The 23,113-nt window shown below is 38.4% G+C and overlaps 1 protein-coding gene across 2 annotated transcripts in view; it reads left to right on the forward strand.

The window, feature by feature from the left end:
* The first annotated feature begins 477 nt into the window (after positions 1-477).
* Positions 478-23,113, forward strand: part of IL1RAPL1 (interleukin 1 receptor accessory protein like 1) — a 1,148,381-nt gene continuing 1,125,745 nt past the window's right edge. For both annotated transcript variants that reach the window (XM_030575237.1, XM_030575247.1), the window contains exon 1: positions 478-1,053. The gene's annotated coding sequence lies outside the window, so the exon portion shown is untranslated. The remainder of the gene's footprint in view (positions 1,054-23,113) is intronic.

A 23,113-nucleotide genomic window follows, 5' to 3' on the forward strand; every position in this document is an offset into this window, starting at 1 on the left:
AGAGTCACTGTCCGCAAAGATAGATCCCTCCTATTTAGGACTTTTTTTTCCAGGATCCTTTCTGACTGTTTCCTCTCCCCAAAAATTAGCTCGCTATACTAGTGCGTGCAAAACGGTGGTTGTGTGTGGATTGGCTAGTACTAAAGTATCCATTGGGTGGCAGTAACAGTATCTTCTTTGACTTGCAGCAAACCAGAGAATGCATTCAATCAAATAAGCCGATCTTGTAGAAACACTGGAATCATTTATGCATTGCAGTTTCTCTCTTCCTCCCTCTCTCTTCCTTAGGATATTCTGGGTGGATTGTGATTATTAATCAAGATCTCCTGCTATTTGTTGTTCACTTGTCATTTTCATTGAAGATTAGCATCATTCAGGGCAAACCGGCATCTGATTCCCCCCCTCCCTTTTTTTGAGATTTATTTATTTTTTATTTATTTTATTGTTTGTCCGATGGGAGTGCTAGGACCCAGGAGACATCCTTTCAAACAGCAGGGGCTGTGTGCTTTCCACATAGCAGTACAGTACAAGGAAAACCCCATCGGATCCGTTATTGCAGGATACTTGTGAAATATACATAGGATTCTTTCTTTCTTATAGCTGCATCCTGGATCTGGAAATTTTGCATGTGCAGCAAGAGGCTTTGAAAGGCTACCACGCACAGAGATTTGCCATCAAGACTCCTTTTCTTGTCCTAGAGCTCTCAGACTTGTGTGGTTCTCAGTCTTCTCCTCTCCCTTTCCTTCCCCTTCTGCCCCTCCCCCTCCTTTTTTTTTAATTAATTTCTGCTTTACACCTGGATCTTATCTTCCGCGAGCAAACTGGGCACTTTCAGAACTAACGGGGGCGAATCTTGCAGGGAATCTAAGTCTATATGGAATTATCTGCTTTGATGGTGAACTTGGCACTTATGAATGGGCTTCTGGTTCGAATTATTAATTGCTAGCAAAAAAGAGAAGTAAAAACGTGGATTCACCGAATACGCATTGTGATGACCAGCAATTACCTTATTGACTGATACCAAGATCAGAATATTTTGGAAGACTGTTGTGGGTAAGGTCATTTTATATATGCAAAGCCCATCGATGGCATGGTTAAACTTGGTGTCTTGTAATTGAAATGGGTACTTTCATGATTGCTGCATTACACTGATGTGTGGAGATATCTAGCCATTATTGGCAGCTGAGTGAAATAACTGCAGTAGGTATTGTTGAGAGTGCATTCTGTGATAAATCAAAACATCAGTTTCCCCCCAGCATCCTTCTCCCCCAACCCCCTTGATATTGGAGAGTACCATGAATTCATTCCGGGCAACCAGTGTTTCTCTGGATATAATATGTGTGGCTGGGAAGAATATATGGCAGTAAAAGGAGGACTAACTAATAGTATCTATTTAACATAAAATCGGTTCCCATCCGTTCGTTAAAACGAATGTGTTCAACTCTGTGCAGCAGTCTGCTGCATTTCATAGCTGCAATGGAGGTAGAGAAACCTCATTTTTCAAGTTGTTAAACTTTAAGGTGACAATGCTTATTAACTATGCTTACGGGGATATGGTTCTAACGGGTAAATGTCACTGGTGATTCTGGATTACAAATTATTGCTGTAAATTCTACAAGAAAATTGCAAACTGGAATATGGTGGCAAAAGCTGGACTGGAGAGTATAAAAATATCTGAAATGTCACTAGCCTAAAAACCGCTGGTCCGCCTGCTTTTATTAAATATCTTTTTACCCAGTAACATACCCGCTGAAACCTCAGACCCACGTGCAAAGGAGTTGAAGATCTGCAACAGAGATCATATCTTCAGGATTGCCTCTCTCTCTATATATATATACAGCTGGCTGAGGAATTGTGTATATATTAGTTACTTCTATTTACTGTGGTTGGGGGAGAACAGCCCTTTAAATAAACCCCCAACCAAACAAGAAAGCGAATGAGACCATTTTTTTTAAAGAAAAGAAAAGAAATCCAAGCAATAGAAATTTTTTTTTCTCTGTAAAATCAAATTGATAGAGAGGATGGGGGAGGTTGAAAGAATCAATAGCAATGACGTTGTACAGTACAATGCACTGCAATGCTAAAGTTATATAGTGTATGCGAAAATATATGCCCCTCATGTAGGGCTGGTGGGTTCATGCATAATGGATGGCAAAAGATATGCAGATATATCTGTAGGAAGACGGATGTATTTGTGCATAATCGATGATTATGTAACTTGGTTAGATCAGTGACATCAGTCGGCGACAGTGTATTAATGTAAGCATACAGTGTATCCATCACTTATGTTAACTTTAGAATGCTCCTAGCAACTTGGAATGAAGAGAGGGGGAGAGATGGGGGCGATCTCTTGTTCAGCTCCTGTTAAACGTTTGTCTTTTGTGGGATGAATTAACATGAGTCTTTCTCGCAGTGGAGTTTCCCTGGGACAGTGGCTCCACAAAAGCGTCAGGCTGCATAGTTGCCAACTCAGCCACACCCGAGAAGAGAGCCACATAAAATCCCTGCAATACCGCACAATGGTCCCATTGAACAAACCAGCCTGAATTTTTCAGCAAGGGTCACAGTATAACCTGTGATTTAAATACATGTCCGCAGCTGAGTGGAAGGAGACCTCAATAGACACTAACATTGTGTTCCTTTCTTAAAATAAAACATAATCTGTGTTCCACCCCCCTTACTGTTCAAGGTAGAACTGATGGTTGTTTCACTCTGGTATTTGCAGCTCTTGAAATGGATATTGTTGTCTGCTTACAGGAAATGAGTGTCTGAGAGCTTTTTCTTCAGCAGTATGATGATATACTCTAGAGATGTGTGCAACACCAGAAAAAACAAGTATCTTTAGATAAAATTTCTGAGTCTACCTGTTCAATTTAAAAAAGAACACAGAACATGGTCCTTAAATGATTTAAAACTCATACAAATGGTAGCATATTAACAACTTTAAAATACATCTGAAAAGCAAGAGGTGGGGGGAGGGCAGAGGTGTGACACAGTAGTCCCTTTCAGGAGGATGTAGAAAAAAAATTCCTTTATATTGAAATGGACCACCAAAAAAGTAATGTTGTATTGATATGTATTGTGGATTCAAATCACTACATCTGTCTGTGCTCACAAAGAAAAGTTACTCTTCTAAGGCTGACAAGCTTGTAAAAGAACTATTGAAGCCCCATGCCTTTAAGAGGTTTTCATGGACATATTTTCTGAAAAATGCAAGCCCGGTGAAATCTTAACTCAGCTGAAATGAATGATCTTATCACCTGCTTGCTTCTTTCCTACTTCACTGTAGATTCAGCCTAGCAAGAATATACTAAACAACTTATCAGTTAGGAAGAGGTGAGAGGAGAGGAGGTTTTGCATTTCTTGATAAAGGTGATCTCCACAGTCCTACTCTACTTGTGAGATGTAATACAGTAGCCAACTCACAGCAACTTTGCAAATGAAAACATCATAGCACCAGACTAGAAAAGCATTCCCTCCTCAGCTTTACTCCAAACAGCAGTATTTTAAAGTTGGCTTACCTTTTGTTCATGACGATTTTTTATATTTCTTTAGGACAAGCCTGGGCAGACATTAATCAATTCTGCTAATGTAGTTTAGGGTTTGACATTCATAGAGTACCCTGAGTAATTGGGGAAAAAAAAAAGGATGTGAAGTAAACTCCTGTTTCCATCCTTCAGGGGTCAGAATAACACTATGGCATTTCCCATGCACCAATAAATCTCTTCTAATTTTCAGAAATGTTCATGACATTGTCTTCTTCCCCCACATACATCCCAAATCATACTCTTCCCCATCTCTCTATTTAATTACTTAGGGGGCTTCTTATGTATAGTGCAGGTATGTATCTTAGAAACAACACTGTTTTCTGGAGAAAATGTTATAAACTCAGTGCTATATGAGAGTACATAATTAATAATTAAGAGGGGGATATAGAAGGGGAAATGATATAATCATGCATCAGACAAATATTTGCAAATATTTTCCTTGTGGTATTAGCGACTTGTAAGAAATGAAGTTTAAGCTGAAGCATGTTTTCTTAACCTCTAAAGGAATATTATAGGTTTTAAAAACTCCTAGTTGATAAAAAAAGGATCCGGGTTTCAGACCCAAGTGCTTTGTCCCTCCAATATGCACTAAATATGCGTGTTGTGAGAGGGAAACTTTTTTCTTGTTTAGATAAAATTGTAAACTATTCTCACACATGAAAAGAAAAATTCTAGTAAATCATACCCAGGGCCCAATCCTATTCTTATTTAAATCAGTGGTGATTTTGCCACTCATTTCATGGTGACAATTGGAAGTCGGCTTTTAAAGAACATAACAGTGCATAAGAAACAATCATACTACATCTCTTTGGAATAAGAAAGTTCTGATTTTGTTTCTTGATCAGCAGCAGACTTGGGTTTATAGCTAATAGGTAAATAGTAAAATGTATAGGGCTGATCCTAATGCAAGAGATGTAATATTAATAAGCAATGTTTCTATAACGTATATGAAGGATGCAGTATGACTATTAAATTAACCCCTCATACTGTAACTGATGCAATTCCCTGATTAGGGTTTCAATTCCAATAGATGTTGGTCTGTTTTATAGTGAAGTGGTTTTTGAATACTTTTATGTTTCACAACATGTATGATATTTAGTGCTTGGCAATCCTCTCATTTTTATAATGCAGAGTACTTTATGGCAGTTGAAGCATCCAAGCACTGATTAATATGATTAAAAACTAGCAACTTATCTAGTAGTGCTCAAGTTATAAAGTATAATTATAGTGGCACCATTTGTGCAGCTCTAGATAAGGATGTGTCAGCTTTTCTATTATAAACCCCTATCCTGTTGCCATCCATTGTCAAGGGCCTACAAAATAAGGAGGATTTATAATATAGACCATGCACAACTTTAGAGCACCATTATGGCCTGTCAGGTCAGCAGTCAATATTTTTTTTTCAAGTCCTTCCATGTACATCTCCAACAACATCAAAGCAGCTTTATGGGCTATCAGTTCAAGGATATTGTTTAAAAATGCAAATATGTATTAGGTGACATATGTGCTGGAGGTGCAGCAGCACCTCCTGGTTTGAAGTGGTTTCTATCATATAAAGGGTTTTACAGGGTATACAGGGTTTGTTCAATGGATTTCCAGCACCTGTGTTAGGTGATAGGCCACAATGGCTCTGAAGGGATAATTATAATTTGCCATGTCATTTTCATATGCTTTTATAAAGACTCTCTTTTCCCTTTCTTAAAAGAAAAAATATTCATATGCACAAGTGATATTTTGTATAAGGATTTTGTTTTATTTTTGTGGAAGGTTTCTAAATTCACACATTCCTGTACTGTGGTCTTGTAGACCACTATTTTCAGTGCAAAAGGAGCAAAATATACTCATTTCAGTTGCCACAACTGTGTAACACAGGAGCAAAGAAATCAGAAATTAATGGTTCATTTTTTTCTCTCTCTCTCCCTTATCTAATTATGCCTAGGTATTATAGGTGATTTCAGATCACTTTGTGACATTATGCAGCACCCTATAAATGCTGCAATGACTAGGTATGATGGGATGTGACAAGGACATAGGCCATACTGCCTTCTGTACAGAGACAATTCACGTCTACGAGAGTTGCACACAATGATACTCTAATGGTCATCGTATCAAGTACAGTGATTCCCCTAACAAATTTAGAGGGGAGTGTGTATGTATTTCTGGATTTTGTGATTTTAGAAAAGTTTGGACTTTCTCAGTGGGGGCAGAAATAAATTTCATGGGAAGCACTAAGAGACATTGATTGGGTGAGTAGTGATGTTCAGCAAGTGATGTCCTTATTTCATTTTTTTCTCCTTTTTTTCCCTTCACTAGAAATTAATAGAGGGGATGCTGGTGTTAATAGGCCTTTTGGAAACATGGTGTTTAAAGAACGGAGAAGATACAGAACAGGGCAAGAGGATGTTCTCAAGTTAGGGGTTGCATGGAAGATGTTGTGGAGGCAAGAATGCTCCTGTCTTTTGCTTCCTCCATTTTTATGTTGTATCCACCTTGTGTCTTTCCTTATATATGTTTAGATAGTAATTTCCTTGGTGCAAAGACCATCTTTTCATTTATATATAAACTAGCACAATGGGACCTGATATCTCATTGGGGCCACCAGGCACTTCTGAGTAAAAATAATAAATAATAAGAGTGGGAGAAAGTACACGGTTCCAATTTATTACCTTGAGTGAACAGCAAAATTTACTCTGAAATAGCCCCAACTTTCAGAACTCTAGCAAAATCTGCTCTGCTCCCAACTGCTGCTTCCATACAGACTTCCCCCAAATACTGTACAAAAACCTGTCTTAATGACCTCTATTAAAAATCTCATTGTAATACGTGCTTCAATTGTCACTAAAAATGTCACTAAATTTAGCCCCACCCAAATGTACAGCCATCATAGGGTTGCTGGCCTTAAGAAAATTTGAAATCATATTAACACGTGGTATTACAATACATATGAAAAGCCTTCTACTTTTGAGACTATATGTGAGATAACCTACTACTGACTATCAATATTTCTTTCTCGAGTGCCTTAAGCAGTGAGTAGTTAAGCTCAACCTCCTCTTCCTCCTGCAACTAAAGAGTCCTTCAACAAGGTCCTCCTATGCAGTGTGGCCACATTGCACTGCACCTCTGGAGGATTATGGCTGTAGAGTTGGTGGATCAAACTCCAGAAGGATCATTTCAGTAGAGGGAGCATCTCCTGGCACAATAGATTCCTATGGATAGAGCTAGTATGGCTGGAGGAAAAGGTATATGTCCTGGATGCTTCTGTGCTGCACTGACCCCTAGTTGTGGTTTCAGTTCCTTGTGACTGTTACTGGCCCTCAGGGACCAGTCCTATGCACAGAAGATTAAGGATAAGAGCAATATAAAGCTGCACTTTATACCATCTTTGCATCTCCCACCATCTCAATTTGTGCTGTGTGCTCCTTGGCCATAGATAAGTATCTGGCCCCTTTGTTCTAACAAATATTTGAGGTCTAATTTCCTGCAGAAAGGTTAAACATAAAGTTATTGATTCATGGCCTTCCTAGTTTGTTCTGATTTTGGTTTTGGGTTGTTTTGTATGTGTTTTGCATGTCTATTTAGTGGTTGTAATTAAAAGGCAAACAGACCTGATTCTCTATTGTGTTACACAAATTTTATGTCTGTGTAACATCACTGACTACTACTATATTGACTCCAATGTGAAATCAGTATAGAATCAGGCCCTGTGTCTGTGTGTGTATTTGTGTGTGTATGTGTGTGTATACACAGTTAATTCAGGTACCACAACTATTTCCTATTTTGATTAGATAAAAACTTACTATCTCATGTATTATGATTAGGTAGTTGATTTCAAATGCTTACCTTTTATTAATATATCTTTTAATGGTCTGGAACAGGAAATGAACTGAACTTCACTTGAAGATAAACTTATTTTGGTTAGTCCAGGCTGGAGAGGGACTTCTAAAGGACCTCATAAAAGTAGTCAGTTAGGCAACATAATAACATATGTCGTTTTAGACCAGCACAAGGTAAGAGTGCACATTGGAATGAACAATTTGAACTAATTCTACACACTGATGTTACAGTTAACTTATTTTAGAAAACATCTCAATGAAAAGACCTGGACACCATTACAGTCAGTTCATTGAGAACACCCACTTAGTGTGCAGTTGCAAGCAAAAAAGCAAACAGTTCATACGGATTAGGCTGCATTAACAAAAGGATGCAAAATAATGCTGAAATTATTTATTATACAGTGCTTTTATAAATTGATGACATGCACTGTCCTGAATACTCTGTCCAGCATAGGTCACTCCATCTGTAGAAGGAGATAGTGGCAATATAGAAAAGGTCCAGAGAAGGGCAGCAATAATAATTAGAGATGTGGAGAGACTTCCACATGAGAAAAGATGAAGATCATTTAGTATACTGAAGAAATTATTAAAAGGTGACATGGCAGTGGTATATGAAATATTGAAGGATATTGGGAAGATCAGCTGGGTTCTCCTGTTTACCATTTCTCATTAAGACCCAATGAAACTAAATTGCAACAAATTTAAAACTGTTAAAAGGATATACTCTTTTCCATAATTCATAACTAACCTTTGGCTCTCATTGACACAAGATATATTACTGAAATGAAAAGCTTTAGTAGGACTGAAAATATGAATAGATATGTACATGAATAACAAGAATATCCTATGAAGTTACAATAGCTTTGATAAAATGTATCCATAATATTAATTCTGATACCCTAAGGACCTAAGCCAAATTCTAACTGCCTTTGTTACCATATGACATTTATATTGATGGTCCTGTGCTCCTAAATCCCTCATACACTTCTGAAAAATCTCTTGCTTTTGTTCATTAATGGGTGCTTCTTCTGAATGAGCTGGTACTGGAGATAGATTACCTGACTAGAAATACCAAAGGTGTGATCTGGTATGGCAATTTCTATTACCCTTGTAGTTATTGTCCCTCATTACAGATTCAGGCACCTAACTACTATTTAATCATGGTTTTACTGTTGCTGATAAGGCAACCTCATTTTGCCATTTAAGAACCTGGTTCACAGTCCATTTTAATCAATGGAAAGATGCCTACTGAGTTTTACAGAATTTTAATATTTAATTGCCTTGATTGTTGTTAGTTTCTGTGGAAAAATAAAACTTAGTGCTACTTTTTTAAAAAAAATATGTTAACATTGATTAGAAAGGGAAATCTTGTAAATGTTAAAAGAAGTCAATAAACTTTTATCATGATGTTGATGCTTATCCAGCTCGATCAATACCCATCATTTTAAGAGATGCACAGCTCTCCATTTCTCTTCCTCCATAACAGGAAATGCTTTGGTTCCAGAAGAGGCCTTAGACTATTTTTCAAGACTTTCACATACTATGGTGACAAGCACAGTATAAAAATAGAGAGAAATATAGAACATACATTTAAAGACTGTGCTAGTATATTCTGGAAAATTCAACAGTTAATCAGGTTATAAATATGCTTTTTAATCTTTTGTTTGTCTAGCATATCTTCCTTCCTCCTCCCTCTTTAGTGATTTATAATGTATATTTTATTAAAGGACAATCACATGGCTCAATGGACATACACTATACATCTATTGCTGATTGTCCACTTACAATGGAATGTCTTTAATTGGTGTGTGTGTGTGTGTGTGTGTGTGTGTGTGTGTGTGTGTGTGTGTGTGTGTGTGTGTGTGTGTGTGTGTGTGTGTGTGTTCATGAGGAATTCAAGTACTTAAGGACCAAGCCTCTTATGCTTCAGATTACTAATGTAAGTGAGAGGGGTTTTTTTTATTAAATATCCTAGAATCATTTGTCAAGGTCTAGAACAGAAAAAAAAAAAGTTTAGGTAAGGTAACACAAAGTAACAAAATAAAGATATCAACATGCTAATTGAAGTAATTCAAAATGAGAAAGCTGAAATGAAATTAAGGACAAATTAAGAAATGAGGTTCAGTTGGGTTACTGTTTTAGCACATTCGAAAAGCTAGAGCTGTTAACACTTGGAGAAATCCACCCTCCAGGGAAGGACAGTCTTGTGGTTTAAAATATTAGATTAGGATTTATGAGTCCTGGGTTTAATTCTTATCACTGCCAAAGATTTTCTGTATCACAAGGAAGCTATTTAATTTCTCTGTGCCTCAGTTCCCAATCTGTAAAATGGAAAATATGTTAATGCTACTTTTCTTCAGCCCTGTCTTGTCTACGAATGTTGTAAACTAATAAGTCAGGAGATGTCTCTTACTTTGCATGTACAGTAAGGCAGAACTAAAAGTTTGTCTTTTTTCTTTTAACAGAAAATTGGGTTTCTGGCAAAACAAAACTTTCCATGGAAAGTGGCTGCTTTCCTCCAAAACATTTTTGAATTTTCATTTGAAAACAGAAGTTTTTATTTTCTGTTGAAAGTTTGTTTTTTCCCAATGAAAAGTTGAAATTTTCCACTGTACATTTTGATGATTTAAAAAGTAAATTTCCTCAACATTTTCAGCGGGGAAAAAAAAAGATATTCTCAGACTACCTGTAATGTACAGTGTCCAGTAGATTACCCTGGTCTTAGATTGGGTTTTTAGATGTTAGTGTAATACAAATAATATGGTGAACAGCGCTGGGTTTTTTGTTTGTTTACTTTTAAATATCAGAGGGGTAGCCGTGTTAGTCTGGATCTGTAAAAGCAGCAAAGTGTCCTGTGGCACCTATTTGTTAGTCTATAAGGTGCCACAGGACTCTTTGCTGCTTTTACTTTTAAATCCTAATCCGTAATCTTAATTTAAAGTTTCTTCAAAATCTGTCTGCTTACATCTGCACCAGTGAATTTTACTTTTTCTTTTTCCACATGCATGATCAGAATCTCATCCTAGTTAATAGAATTATTTATCTATTTTTAAAAATAGGTATCTTTTTATGTCTTTTGTTTCTGTTATAGATGTCTACACTCCATCCATATTTTTGCCTCAGTTCTCCATGGGTCTGGCAAGTTTCTGCACAGTAAAGCAGCTTTTTGCACTCAAACTGCAGATGTGTACACACTGCCAAGACGCTTTGTGTGCAGAAACTGCTGAACGGCAGTGCTGCCAAAAAACCACCTCAACGAGAGTCGTAAAGCTATTTGCGCAGAGGCTCCAGTGTTGTATTGCCAGTGTGAACAATTGATTGCTTTCTGCACTGTAATTGGCCTCCGGAGCTGTACCATAATGCCTCAAGTGACTGCTCTGCTCATTGCTTTGAACTCTGCTGCCCTGGAGACATGCGCTCCTCCCATTTCAAAGCATCATTTCTGACAGCCATTGTGTGCTGTGCTGATCTGCTCCGGGACACAAAGCAAACCATTAATGTGGAATGCTTGTGCTGTTGAACACAGAGGCAGTGGTGTGTGTGCGTGAGAGAGAGATTGTTGTGCAGAGAGCCCCAGGAGGGAGGTGGGGGCTGATGTCGGGGTTTCTCCCTCCCCGCCACCTCAGGACCAGGGCCGGAGCTACCATTTAGGCAGCGTAGGCAATCGCCTAGGGTGCCAGAATAATTGGTGGGCGGAATTTTGCCAGAGGGGGCAGCAGGCAGCTCCGGTGGAGCTGCCACAGTGGTGCCTGCAGAGGGTCCGTTGGTCCATGGCTCTGGTGGAGCTGCCGCAGTAGTGCCTGCAGACAGTTGGCTCCTCGTGGGGCTCTGGTGGACCTCCTGCAGGCACCAGTGTGGCAGCTCCACTGGAGCCGCGGAGCACCGGACCCTCTGCAGGCACCACTGCAGCAGCCCCACCGGAGCCGCGGGACCAGCACGCAGAGCGGCGAAATTGCTGTCCGCCTAGGGCGCTCAAACACCTAGCGCCGGTCCTGCTCAGGACTTGTTGCTTCCTGCCTCTGTATGGACTTATAAGACCTCACACTGTCTCTCTCCCCCCTCCATACACACATGCACTTCCTATCACCCCCCTCAATACACACACACACACACACACACACACACACACTTCAATTGAAAAGCAGCTGGCAATGCAGTAGGATGCTCATGGACCAATGGGATTGGGAAACCTGCATCATATGTTTCTGCGCATGCCCCATGAGGCACTGAAAATCCTTCCAAAGCACTCTGTGACCAGTTGCATAGTGGGATAGCTACCACAATGCACTGCTGTCTTTGCCATTACAAGACCTACTAATGTGGATGCGCTCCAGCATCATGAGCACATTGTGGACACGCAACAGCCGTTTAATTCCAGCATTTCAATAAAAGTGGCATAACTTGTAGCACAGAAACTTGCTCGTGTAGACATACCCTAAGTCAGTCAGCATGAAGAATCAAAGCAGGCTGGATGCATACCGAATGGGTAAGGTCTAGGGAGCTCCCATGCCTGAGGAGACCTATTCCTCTGAGGCTTTGAATTTCTGGTGAGCAGCTTTTTATAGGTTTATTTAATACTGGACATTTTTGTCTGCTCCTAACATATTAGTTGGTGTTGAGGGAGGGGTAATAACAGCAAGTGAAGCAAGGGTAAACTGATTTCATGTAGAAACTCCTGATACAGTTCTGTGTTATATCAGCAATAAGCTTAGAGTAACTCACATGAGGCTGTTTTATTCAGCTTTGCCAGATTGAGTCCAATATGAATCTTCAATTTAAATACTATTACATTAATTTTAATGAGTAAAGATCATAGACACATTGCTTTTTTAATTAACATAGCAAAACTCATTGTCAGCAAACAAGAAAAGTCATAGTGGAGCCACTCTAATGCAATCAGAAGACTATATTTCGTGATGGTGACCAAATTATTTTCTTGCTAAAAATCTGATATCTTTTAAAATACAGATGACAACACAGAAAAACTGTAAATAAGGCTTGCCAATCATCTCAAGTGTCTGATTACAAAATAAATCCTTGGAGTTTTACTTAGGTGTTTACTGGGCTGTCTTCTGAACATATATAGAGAATAATCACTGTTTGTTTATTTTTTCCTTCTCCCAATTTTAATTTCTGTTAGGTCATCCTGCATATCACACATATGTATAAGCGTGGAGTAAGTTTGTTGTATTTCAGCTTCATTTTAATAGAATAACTTCAGGTTCACCAGATATCAAAACTAGACTGCAAAGAGTAAGACAATGCAAAGGTAAGGCTCCAACAGCAACAGTAGTGGCAAATATGTTACATATCTATTACAACTTTCTGTTATACTTTTACTGTCATAGCAAATGCATCCGGTTGAACATGTAGCTAGAAAAACTGACAGTCAATAAAGCAAATCTAGTACATGGGCGAGGTAATATTGCCTTAATTCTAACATCCTATTGCCTTAATTCTACATTCCTTGACTTGTCTGGTGTGATTTGTAATTGTGCAACTTTTCTATTGTACTAACAAAGATTTTTATATCTCATTCCCTTAATCATCTTTAAAGAAAAATATATTGTTTGAGTATATTATTAATATTCCTATTTAAATGGTGCCAAATAAGCTTTCAAGTTTGTGCTTTGCTACAGTAAATAGGAGAGGATTGAGTTTCCAACCAGATTGTACCATTGTTTAAATAGAGACAGTTTTGCATCAGATTATCTTGTAGTGTCCTAACAGGTTTCTCAAGATTTACTGAGTGCATAGCACTCTCTTACATTTTTGTTTTAAAATGAAGGCTTAGAATTTGCAGAATGTTGTAGAATGAAGCAAAACTAGTAGGGACATCCTGAAATCATGGGCTCTTCAATTTTTATCAGACTAATTATTACTAGTAGTTATTGATTTGAAGTTTTCACTTCAAAATTGAGGGGGGAAGACAACTGAAAGAGATAGGAAAGGGATATGACAAAAGAATGAAATATTTTATGAGGTGAGGTAAGTGTCTAGTTAGTTCCATGGTTTTCTTTTAAACTATCCCAACCCTCTTCCATTCTTTCCCCCCAAATGTGGTACCGAGCACTGCCCTCTCCCCTATTTTATCCCATTTTAAAAATGCCCCCCTTTCTAAATCTCCGGTTAACTTCCCCCCCGCCTAGCACTAATGATACAACGAGATTAAACGTACCACCAATCATGAAACAATAGTCTCATTAGTTCCTATGTGCAAAGATAGCTGGGATCCTATGCTAGTTTAAGGCATTGTCACTGATTTCAATACAAAAGAATGTGTACATCTATAACAACACAACAATTCTGTTTATTGAATATGAGTAACCTATTCAGAGTATGCGGTTAATATAGAAAATGCGGAACAATTGATTTCAGAGTGAGTTACTGGTATCCTGTGGCTGGAGATCTCGGCTTCTTTAATCATTAAATAATCTGGAGAATGCATAGCTCACTTTACTTTTTATATTTTGGATGTTGATGATGATGACAGTAATAGTAATAATTAATAATAGTGATGAATGAAGCTGACTTTGCTACTACTACTGCTGTATCCAATCTGTGAGTGAACGGGGACCTCTGCATGCATGGCTGTCAACACAGCACTTGAATGAACACTAACATTTTCTTTAAAATATAAACCCATAATGAAATGAAAAGCCTTCATATGATTCCATGTTTTATATGCTATCTGTGCATACAAATAGATTACATATATCCAGAAATATGGATTTTATTTGACTCGGTGGACTTGGACATTGTCATCAATGATCCCCTTTGACACACATTACTTCTCAACACACAAATATATAGGATTTATATGATACATTCTCACTGAGATTTCTAAAGTGAGAAAGGTTATTTATCAATACAAGTCCCTTTAAAATTAATGGAGCTGTATGGCTAAAGCCCGTTGTTGGCTTTGATAAATCTCAAACTCTACTTAGGGCCAAATGGTGGCCTGGGTGTGTAGAAATCTGTGACTGAAAGGGAGTGACCAGCACTCTCTTACTTTCTTGTTCCAGCTACCTGCAGCACAACTGGAAACACAGGAAAGACATCAGACTCTGCAAAGACACTATGTCTCCTCTCTGTGCCAGTGAGGGGGCAATGAACCATCTGAGGCAATGCTACCCACTAATTATTCAACAGTGCAGCTATGCCACCATGTCAGGGAGCACATACTGTGCCAGGTAGAGACAGCAGTGGAAGCACCAGGAAGGAGCCTGTGACTCCTTGAGTGTCAGTCTCCCCCTTGGGCTTGTCAGAGGGTTAGTGCAATTACATGCTGACCCAAAGACAGGGCTCATGAGCAAAGCCAGGACTGAGCCCTTATAGAGTAGGCAGCAATGCCACGATCCTTTCTAAAAATGTTACAAAAACATCAGTGAGGTTTGAAATTATTTTTTTTAAATGAACAGAAAATATGAACTCCTATGATTAGTTTTTCACTGAGCTTCACCCAACTATCAAGGAACTATTCAAGAAAACGTCCCATTGCTTGCCTTTTCTGCAATGTTTGTTAGACTTCCCTAACAACTGAACTTCAAAAACAAAGTGCAGGTAATAGTATAAATATGTCACTTATATTGCAAATCACTGGTCCTGATCTCATGTTTAGATACATAAACTAACCTGTGGCTGAACACTTCCGCCCTAGATGGCTTGGTGCAGGGGGCATGAGGCCTGATTATAGTATCAAGAATATATGCAGCACTGTGAGTTGTTGGGGAAGGAAGGTTGTCACAATGGTTAAGTGACCAGAGACTCTTAGGTTCAGGTTGATGCTCTGCCACACACTTTCTATGTGACCTTGGGCAAATCACTTAGTCTGTCTGTGACTCAGTTCCCCATCTGTAAAATGGGTATAAATAGCACAGGGGAGTTGTGAATATAAATACATTAAAAAATGTGAGGTGCTCAGCTGCTGCAATAAAAGGCACCAGACAAGTACCAAAAATAGGCATAGTAGAGTGTTCCAGAGCTTGGTGAGAGGAGCAGGACTCCTGTCTGTAAAGAATAGAGGCACAAATAATATAATGGCCTTCAGTTCCTCAGTCGAACATTAGGCATGCTGTACTATTCTTCTGAATTTTGGGTTGATAATCACAAGTTTTCTGCAACTTTCACTCCAGATTTTTGTTGTTCTGATGGTGCCCCCCAATTATTACAAACTGATTGCTTTAAATGTAACTTTTTCATTAACTGCTTCACTGCTACAGCACTTGTGATACACAGCAAAACCACAAGGAAATGCCATGATTTATGTAATACTGCAAGTGCATATGGTCTGATGTTTGTGTCACATTATGTTAGCAAAGCAAGTAAGTTCATTTTGTCTGAGTGTTTGCTTCAAGTCTGGAAGTATTTTAGCCTTCTATCACTGACCGATTACCCACTGTCTCTGCTCTCATTCTTAAACCTCATGCATCTTTCTTAAAACGTTTGTGTTGTTTCTGTCCAACTAGACTATGAAGCTTAGACTAAATCATGTTAATTAATCTGAAACATGGTTCTTGGTTTTTAAATACTTGAATACCATTACAAACAAACACCCTTTGGGTACACACAATTAAGGAAATTCCATTGTAAGTGCATAGTCAAAAATAGCTGTACAGTGCTGTCCACTGAGCCATGTGATTATCCTTTAATAGAGTAAGCATTATACAACATTGAAGAGCGAAGGGTTAGCAGAACAGGTGTGGTCTTACTAAAGATTGAAAGCAATACCGCTGATTAATTTGCTGAATTTTTCAGAATAAACTAGCCCAGTCTTTACCCCTGTATCCTAGATTTTGATTTGTCTATTTCTCTAGGATTTTTAATTGTGCTTGTGCTATCTGAATACCTGTTTAATACTGTACCTGTAAAATCCCCTTGTGTGGACCAAAACATTACCACATTATAAAGGAATAAAAATGAGATCCCTTAAAAGTTTTTTGTTTGTTTTATTACTTTGGTTAAGATCTCTTTAGATAGGTGTTTCGAATCTAGAAGCTAGAAGTATCATACTCTTCTCCACAATTATCATATTATACTCCTGTGCTCCATCCTAAAAGCTTCAGAGCCCTGACTCCCATTGACAGTAACACCACTGCCAAATTTGCTAGACAGGCTAATACAGAGAAGTGGAAGATTCATCTTTCCACCTGTCTATATCACTCCATGCCCCTCAACATCAAAGGCAAATGTCACTTCTGCAGTCTTGGAGCCGCTTCCAGCCTCAGTGCTGGGCATACAAGCTTGTCGCACACTCTGATCCCTTTGTGGTATCATGTATACTACTTAATGGCTCTTGGCTCTGTGCAGGGCTGGCTCTAGGCACCAGCGCTCCAAGCATGTGCTTGGGGCTGCCCTTTCTAAAGGACAGCACTCCAGCTTTCGAGTTTTTTCCTCTAAGGCACACAATAACATTATACAAAGTAACTACATACCCACACATACTGCAGCCTCGCAAACTTGTCATTATAGATTTCCAGTCCCAGTGTGGGTGGAGGAGAGGAATTTGCAGTTTGCCCTGTTTGTATTGGCAAATCCCACACTTAAGGGTAGGACTAGGAGAAAGGCAGTGGGGGCTGTTGCCATTAGTTTGGGAGTAGAGGTTGGAGTTCACAGCCTTTTCTCTGTCTGCCTAAATGACAGAGGAAGAATAAACATGAGGTGGCCTTTTATAATTTTCTAGTGGCTGCTTCCTACTGCGCTGTAGAGTAACCATGTAGGAGAGTGACTGAACTGCTATAAAAATGGAACCACCTGCAGGTGACACCCACGAAAGGCCATAGGGACTGCCATCAATCCAACTAAAGGTCCAGTTTTCACTTGCCTGCCCAAATAATTGGCTTGCTCAAGACAGTGGAAATTCACAAGGCTGACATAACTTACAGAAGAAGGGGTTCCTGATTAATATTTTCTGGGACACTCACTATGAGGACCCTATCAAAGTAATCTCTTCACTCTAATTCTGAAAAATAAAATTTCACTGAGAAAGGGATTGTTAAAATCTCTCCTGACGGCTTAAGTAACATTCTGGCTGGAACAAGGGCTGTCTAGTGTGGAAATGGGCAAGGGGAAGGGAGATCTGTTGATCTAGTCCAGGTAGTGACTCTGAGCAGATTGAAGAGTTTGCTTCCTTTAGAAGCCTATGTAACTTCCTTGTGATCACATGGGTGGATCCTTGCCTGTGGATTGACTGAAGCCTGGTTTAATGATGTGGGGCCTATCACAAAACATTCAGTTGATTGCCTCTGATCACTCATCTCACTTTCAGGTTCAGAGATGACTCATCAGGCTTCAGCAGGCTCAGGCTCAGTGGTAACTCATCAAAGGGGATAAACATGAATGTTCAAAATTATCTAAGGTACTTATGTGGCTACCATTATCATAGAGTCTAAGTGCCTCACAATTTTTAATGTAATTTTTTGCATAAAACCCCTTAAGGGCAGGCACAGAGAGGCAGAGTGACTTGCCGAAGATCAGACAGGAAGTCTATGATGAAACAGGAACTTAAAGCCAGGTCTCTCAACTAGGTTAGGTCCGTAACCACTAGGCCATCCTCTCTCTCAACTGTCTCTTGAGCTGTTAGTCCTTAGTGTCTAGTAACAACTAGGTGATGGAATTTATGTTCTTATCACACTACAGTGTAGAAATGAAAATTGCATTTTGATTATTTATTTGATTGTGAAAAATTTATAATAGAACAGAGAGCACTTTTCCTATTAAACAATGGTTCTGTAAATGTAAAATTAATACATAAATTAATTGAAACATACATTCCTTGATTGCCCCAGTTTACCAACCAATCCAGATGATTCTGTATCAGTGACCTGTTCTCTTCACTATTTGTTACTCCCTCAATTTTTGTGACTCTGCAAACTTTATCAGTACTGATTTTATGTTTCATTCCAGATCATTAGTTTAAAAAAATGAAATAACATAGGGTCAAGAACTGTCTCTTATAGGAGCCCACTAGAAACACACCAACTTGATGATAATCACTTTTTACAATTACATTTTGAGATATATCAGTTAACCCATTTTAATCCATGAAATGTGTGCCATATTGGTTTTGCATTCTTTTAGTTTAATTATCATAAAGTCACATGATACCATGTCAAACGTCTTACAGAAGTCCAAGTATATTACATCAACACTATTACCTTTATCAACCAGAATGAATTCATTGGTTTGGGACTATTGTTCCTAGACCTAGTACATCATGATGTCTGTAACTGACAAATGCATTGACCTATTAGTTGTCCTCCAACAATCATTCCCAGACCAGGCAGGCATTACTAAAATGAATGTATGGAGTGCTGTCTTCTGAATGATGGAGTTTGTGTAATGATAGCAAAGTATTTTTGTACAGTCATAAAAGGATTTCAAACATTCTCATCCAAGTTTAAAAAAAAGAATGCAGGTTTTGAATATAGTTAACTTCCTTTTTCTAGCTAATTTAATGTTTAAAAATGTACTTTGGTTGTGTATATTTGGGGCCACAACCACGTAAAATGGTAGACATACAAACATAGTGTAACACACAGTATGTAAAATATTTTTAATTTTCTATCAAATATATAAGAAGGTACTTTTGGGACATGACTGACTCCTGGAACAAGCTACATTAAAAAAAGTTTATTTTAAAATAATTCTCTGTATTTACAGCATTTAAGGATCTGATCCCACTGCCTCGGAGGGTTTGTCTAAGCAGCTTGCAGAATCAAGCCTTCCAGCCCTAGTCCACTGCAGGGCTAGCAGGGCTTTCCCTAGCACTTTAAAAAGAGTTGTGTAGGCACACTTTGAAGTTACAGCTCAGGCAGGAGCTAGGTAGAGAAGGGATTTAGAGCCTGAGCTCCAGCTTCAAAGCTCTCTCTACAGAGCTATGTTTGGAGCACCGATACAAGCCCTGCTAGCCCAAGGCTGTTGAACCGGGCTAGGAGGCTCACTTCCACAGGCTGTGTAAACACCCTTAATCACCTGTTTCAGGAAAATATCCCTATTCATATAAGAACTTTTGCACATGCTTTTAAGTCCCGTAGAAGTCAATGTGATCCTAGGTATATATTTAAAGGGAAGGACTTGCTTAAGTGCCTGAGTCAAGGCAAAACATCCATAGGAAAGCACTGCCTAAAAGAGGTGTCTTTAAAGAGGTTCTTTTGGCAAGTGTAAAGTGTCATTAATTGTTCATGTCTTGAGCATGCTTAAAAGTTGATTCTGGTTTTAGAGATATTGCCAGTTTAAGATTTTCCCTAGAACTGAAATGAACATTTTAAGAATCCACTGCCCATGAGCATACCCACCACATATGCATGTGGCAGTGATACCCACATGATAAATGCAAAGCTATATGATAAATCTCTCTCTCTCTTTCTCTCTCTACATACACATGTACCCAAGAATCAGCTTTCCTACTTCTAGCATTTCAATCCTTTGGCAGTTTCACATGATGCTAAAATCAACCTGTAAGAGAATTGTTTCATTCTTTCCTCCCAGATATTACATTTTGTCCCTTCCAAAATCTCACCTGCCTGAGTCCCATTAGGGGCGATATTCAGGTCAGCTCAGGGAGTGGTTTAACTTCTGATATCTTGTGACTCTATAAGCCCTAGTAATGGGAGAGTTATACCATTGTGACAGGAAAATCGTTATTTTCCCAAGGGAGAACTATTGTTCTTGCCCAAGAAAGTCCTGAGATATCAGAGCTTTATACTGTAACTTTTTTTAGCTCTGGAAAACAATTTCAGGCTATTTTTAGAGAGGAGTGGATTGGCTCCTTTTGAGATCTGTCCAGTTGAACAAATGTAACCGCAGACACCTGGCTTTCCAGACAGTGGGATATATTTTTTTAAAAACTCTCTCAAACTTTTGTAAAATAGCTCTAATAGCACACGTGGCATACAGAGAACACATGCTAGTTTGTGGTGGCAGAAAGTACTCACTTAGCATGACTTATAAAACCCACTCATAACTTTGCCATTCATGAATAACGTAGCAGTGCCACATTTTTGTTGATAAAACCTTTGTATCACACCATACGGTTATGTTTGGCCACTGCTGTTCTGTTCCAGTTCTTGTGCAGAAATTCTGGTCAACTCCCTCCTGGCCAGTAGCATTGGAATATAGTCAGCGTGTGATCTGATCTAGCATCTCTAATGACTGTATGATCTATTATATGGTGGAACAGAGTCATTGTAGAAGCCCCTTTGCTTGTACCATTTAAAACTACAATAGCTAGTGTTTCAAAAACTTGCCAGTTGCCTTAGGTGCTTAGTACTTCAGTATGGTATTTGAGGTATTCGGTATATAGCAAATTAGGGGAATACTGCAAATACTGAGATCACTTCCTCTATTTAATTAACAGGATTTAAGGCTGACCACAAAATAATAGATAAACCACTGAAGATATGAAATTGGGATAAATCCTGTATTGCACAAGAAGCTAATCAGTCCCCCCCTACTCCATTTTGAGTTAATATGAATGGGCAGATGATGCAAATCAGTCTTAGAACCATAGGTTCAGTCATCTCATCTTCTATTTCACTCACAGGGGAGCAAAATGGGGCACACTTAGGTTAGGAGCATAGAAGTGAGGAGAGTCAGAACCATAGGGTGAACCTTCTGTCTGAACTTTGGTTGTGTGTTAAGTGGAGGGGCTGAGGCGTCGCCACTCCCCAAGGCATGTTTAGTTCCAGAATATATGATCAACCGTCTGAATGATGATCACACTGTTCCACGCAGAATGACGGCTATTGAATAACCTGGAGAAGCCAGTCAATGGCAAACTCATATTTCCAGAAGTGGGGATTCTGAAAATTTTCAGGCTTTGACTTTTTCCTCCTGAACACTTTGAGGAAAACATGCTTTGCCTCTTGTAAATAATGAAATCATCCCAAATTTGTCTCTCTAAATAAATACAGATGTGGATGCAACAATAAATATAACTGAGAAATAGATTGTTGTTGTTTTTGCTTATTTTTCTTACTATCTATTGCAATAGGTAATGTTATTCAATTGGTCAAGTTGATAAATTTGAAGTTATACTTTGCCACAGCACTTATGCATTGTTTTGAATATTTTCAAGATGGAAAAGCATCTACATTGCAATATCATTTCAGGAAACAAAATATATAGCAGATACTAGAGATGGGTATTTTTCCCCAAATAGTAATTTCACAACCCTTTTTTTTTGTATTTTATAGAGAGGAGAGAGGAATTAGATTTATCAATGGAATTGGAGTTTAAACTATTCTTCCACCAAATCTATTACAGAAAAATGTGAAGTGTGATATTGTGGATGAAGTACTACAGCATGCCTCTGAAGAGTGGTTTTCAGTGCATGAGATTCTAAAGAGAATTAATGCAGTTCTCACTCAGAAATCATTCCTCAAAATTCACAGATATGGTGAAGAGAGTGTCCCCCAACAAAGCTAAGGAAAAATGCTGCCATTTCTATGCACAGGGATTTGTTGGAACAAATTTTGGTTCAGGCTGAATGGTATGGAGAAGAGAAATAATTAGGTTACTTCTTTGCCAACTTTCTCTCAGCCTTTTAATTATAATTATTGGCATGGAATGAAATGAGATTTGTCTATATTAATTTGCTTCCTTAGCATCAGTGGTTGAAAATTCGGATAGGCTAGACATACAAGTTTTCCATTGTCAAACTTTGCATAGTTTAAAAAAATACTTCACTGACTGTGTAACTCAAATATATGTTAGAGCTGAGCTGTAATGAATGGTGAATGATAAAGTTTCTGTCTATTCTCCTTTCTAAAAATAAAACTATAATATTATTGCATGCTGAGTAGTTAATGAGACTACTCAAATACTTAGTTACTTACATTTGGATCAAGGCCTGAGGAATCATAATTACCATCTGAAAACATTATAGCCTGAAAACATCACAGAAAAGGAGGAGTTACTTAGTCTGGTAGAAATAATCATATGAAATTTTGGAAAACTTAAGTTTAATGTCACTAAAGAGTTCCCAAATGTCATATCCATCATATTGTGGATTAGCCTTCCAAAGGAAGGGATGGAAGACCCTTTGCTTTTAAATCTGGACTAGACAGAGCACTAGAAAATACACTGGGAAGTTGAGTCCTGTAGTGCCAGGATAATGGACAAAAACCCTACTAGGTCTTCATTTTTTTCTAGCATCAGTAATTCACTGCCATTCTGAGGAAGCACAGGAAACTAAGAAATGTTTCAAACTCTTTTTTTTCTTTTTAAAAAAGACTACACTGGCACAAATGTTAAGTTGCTTCTAGAGCTGGTCAGAAAAAGACGGGGCAGTTACAAAAAAGGTACTGAAATTTTCTGACCAGCTCTACTTGTTTGTTTATAAAGGGAGTATATTTTTGGTAACCATTTTGGAACGGATCACTCTTCTACATTTTCCAGCTGCCATTCAACATTTCATTGCTTCCCTTTTTTCCCTTCAGCTTTTGGGTGTCTTTATGTTCATTATTTCAAAAAAGTAACACATGTGGGTGGACACAATAAACTGCAGTGAGATGAGGAAAAAACTCCAGTTATATAAAGAGATTTCCTTCTATAAAAGCTGAAAATGAGTAATAGTTAAAAGGTGTTATTACCAGTCTCATAATACAGTGAGTCCATCTGCAACAAATTACATAAGAACTTAAAGTACTGCCACAAGGGCTACACCATTGTATAGGTGCTAGTGCCCAGTGCTGATAGGAGAGACAAGTTTTAAAGGAAAAACGGGAACAG

The sequence above is a fragment of the Gopherus evgoodei genome, chromosome 1, assembly GCF_007399415.2.
Source record: "Gopherus evgoodei ecotype Sinaloan lineage chromosome 1, rGopEvg1_v1.p, whole genome shotgun sequence".
NCBI lineage: Eukaryota > Metazoa > Chordata > Testudines > Testudinidae > Gopherus > Gopherus evgoodei.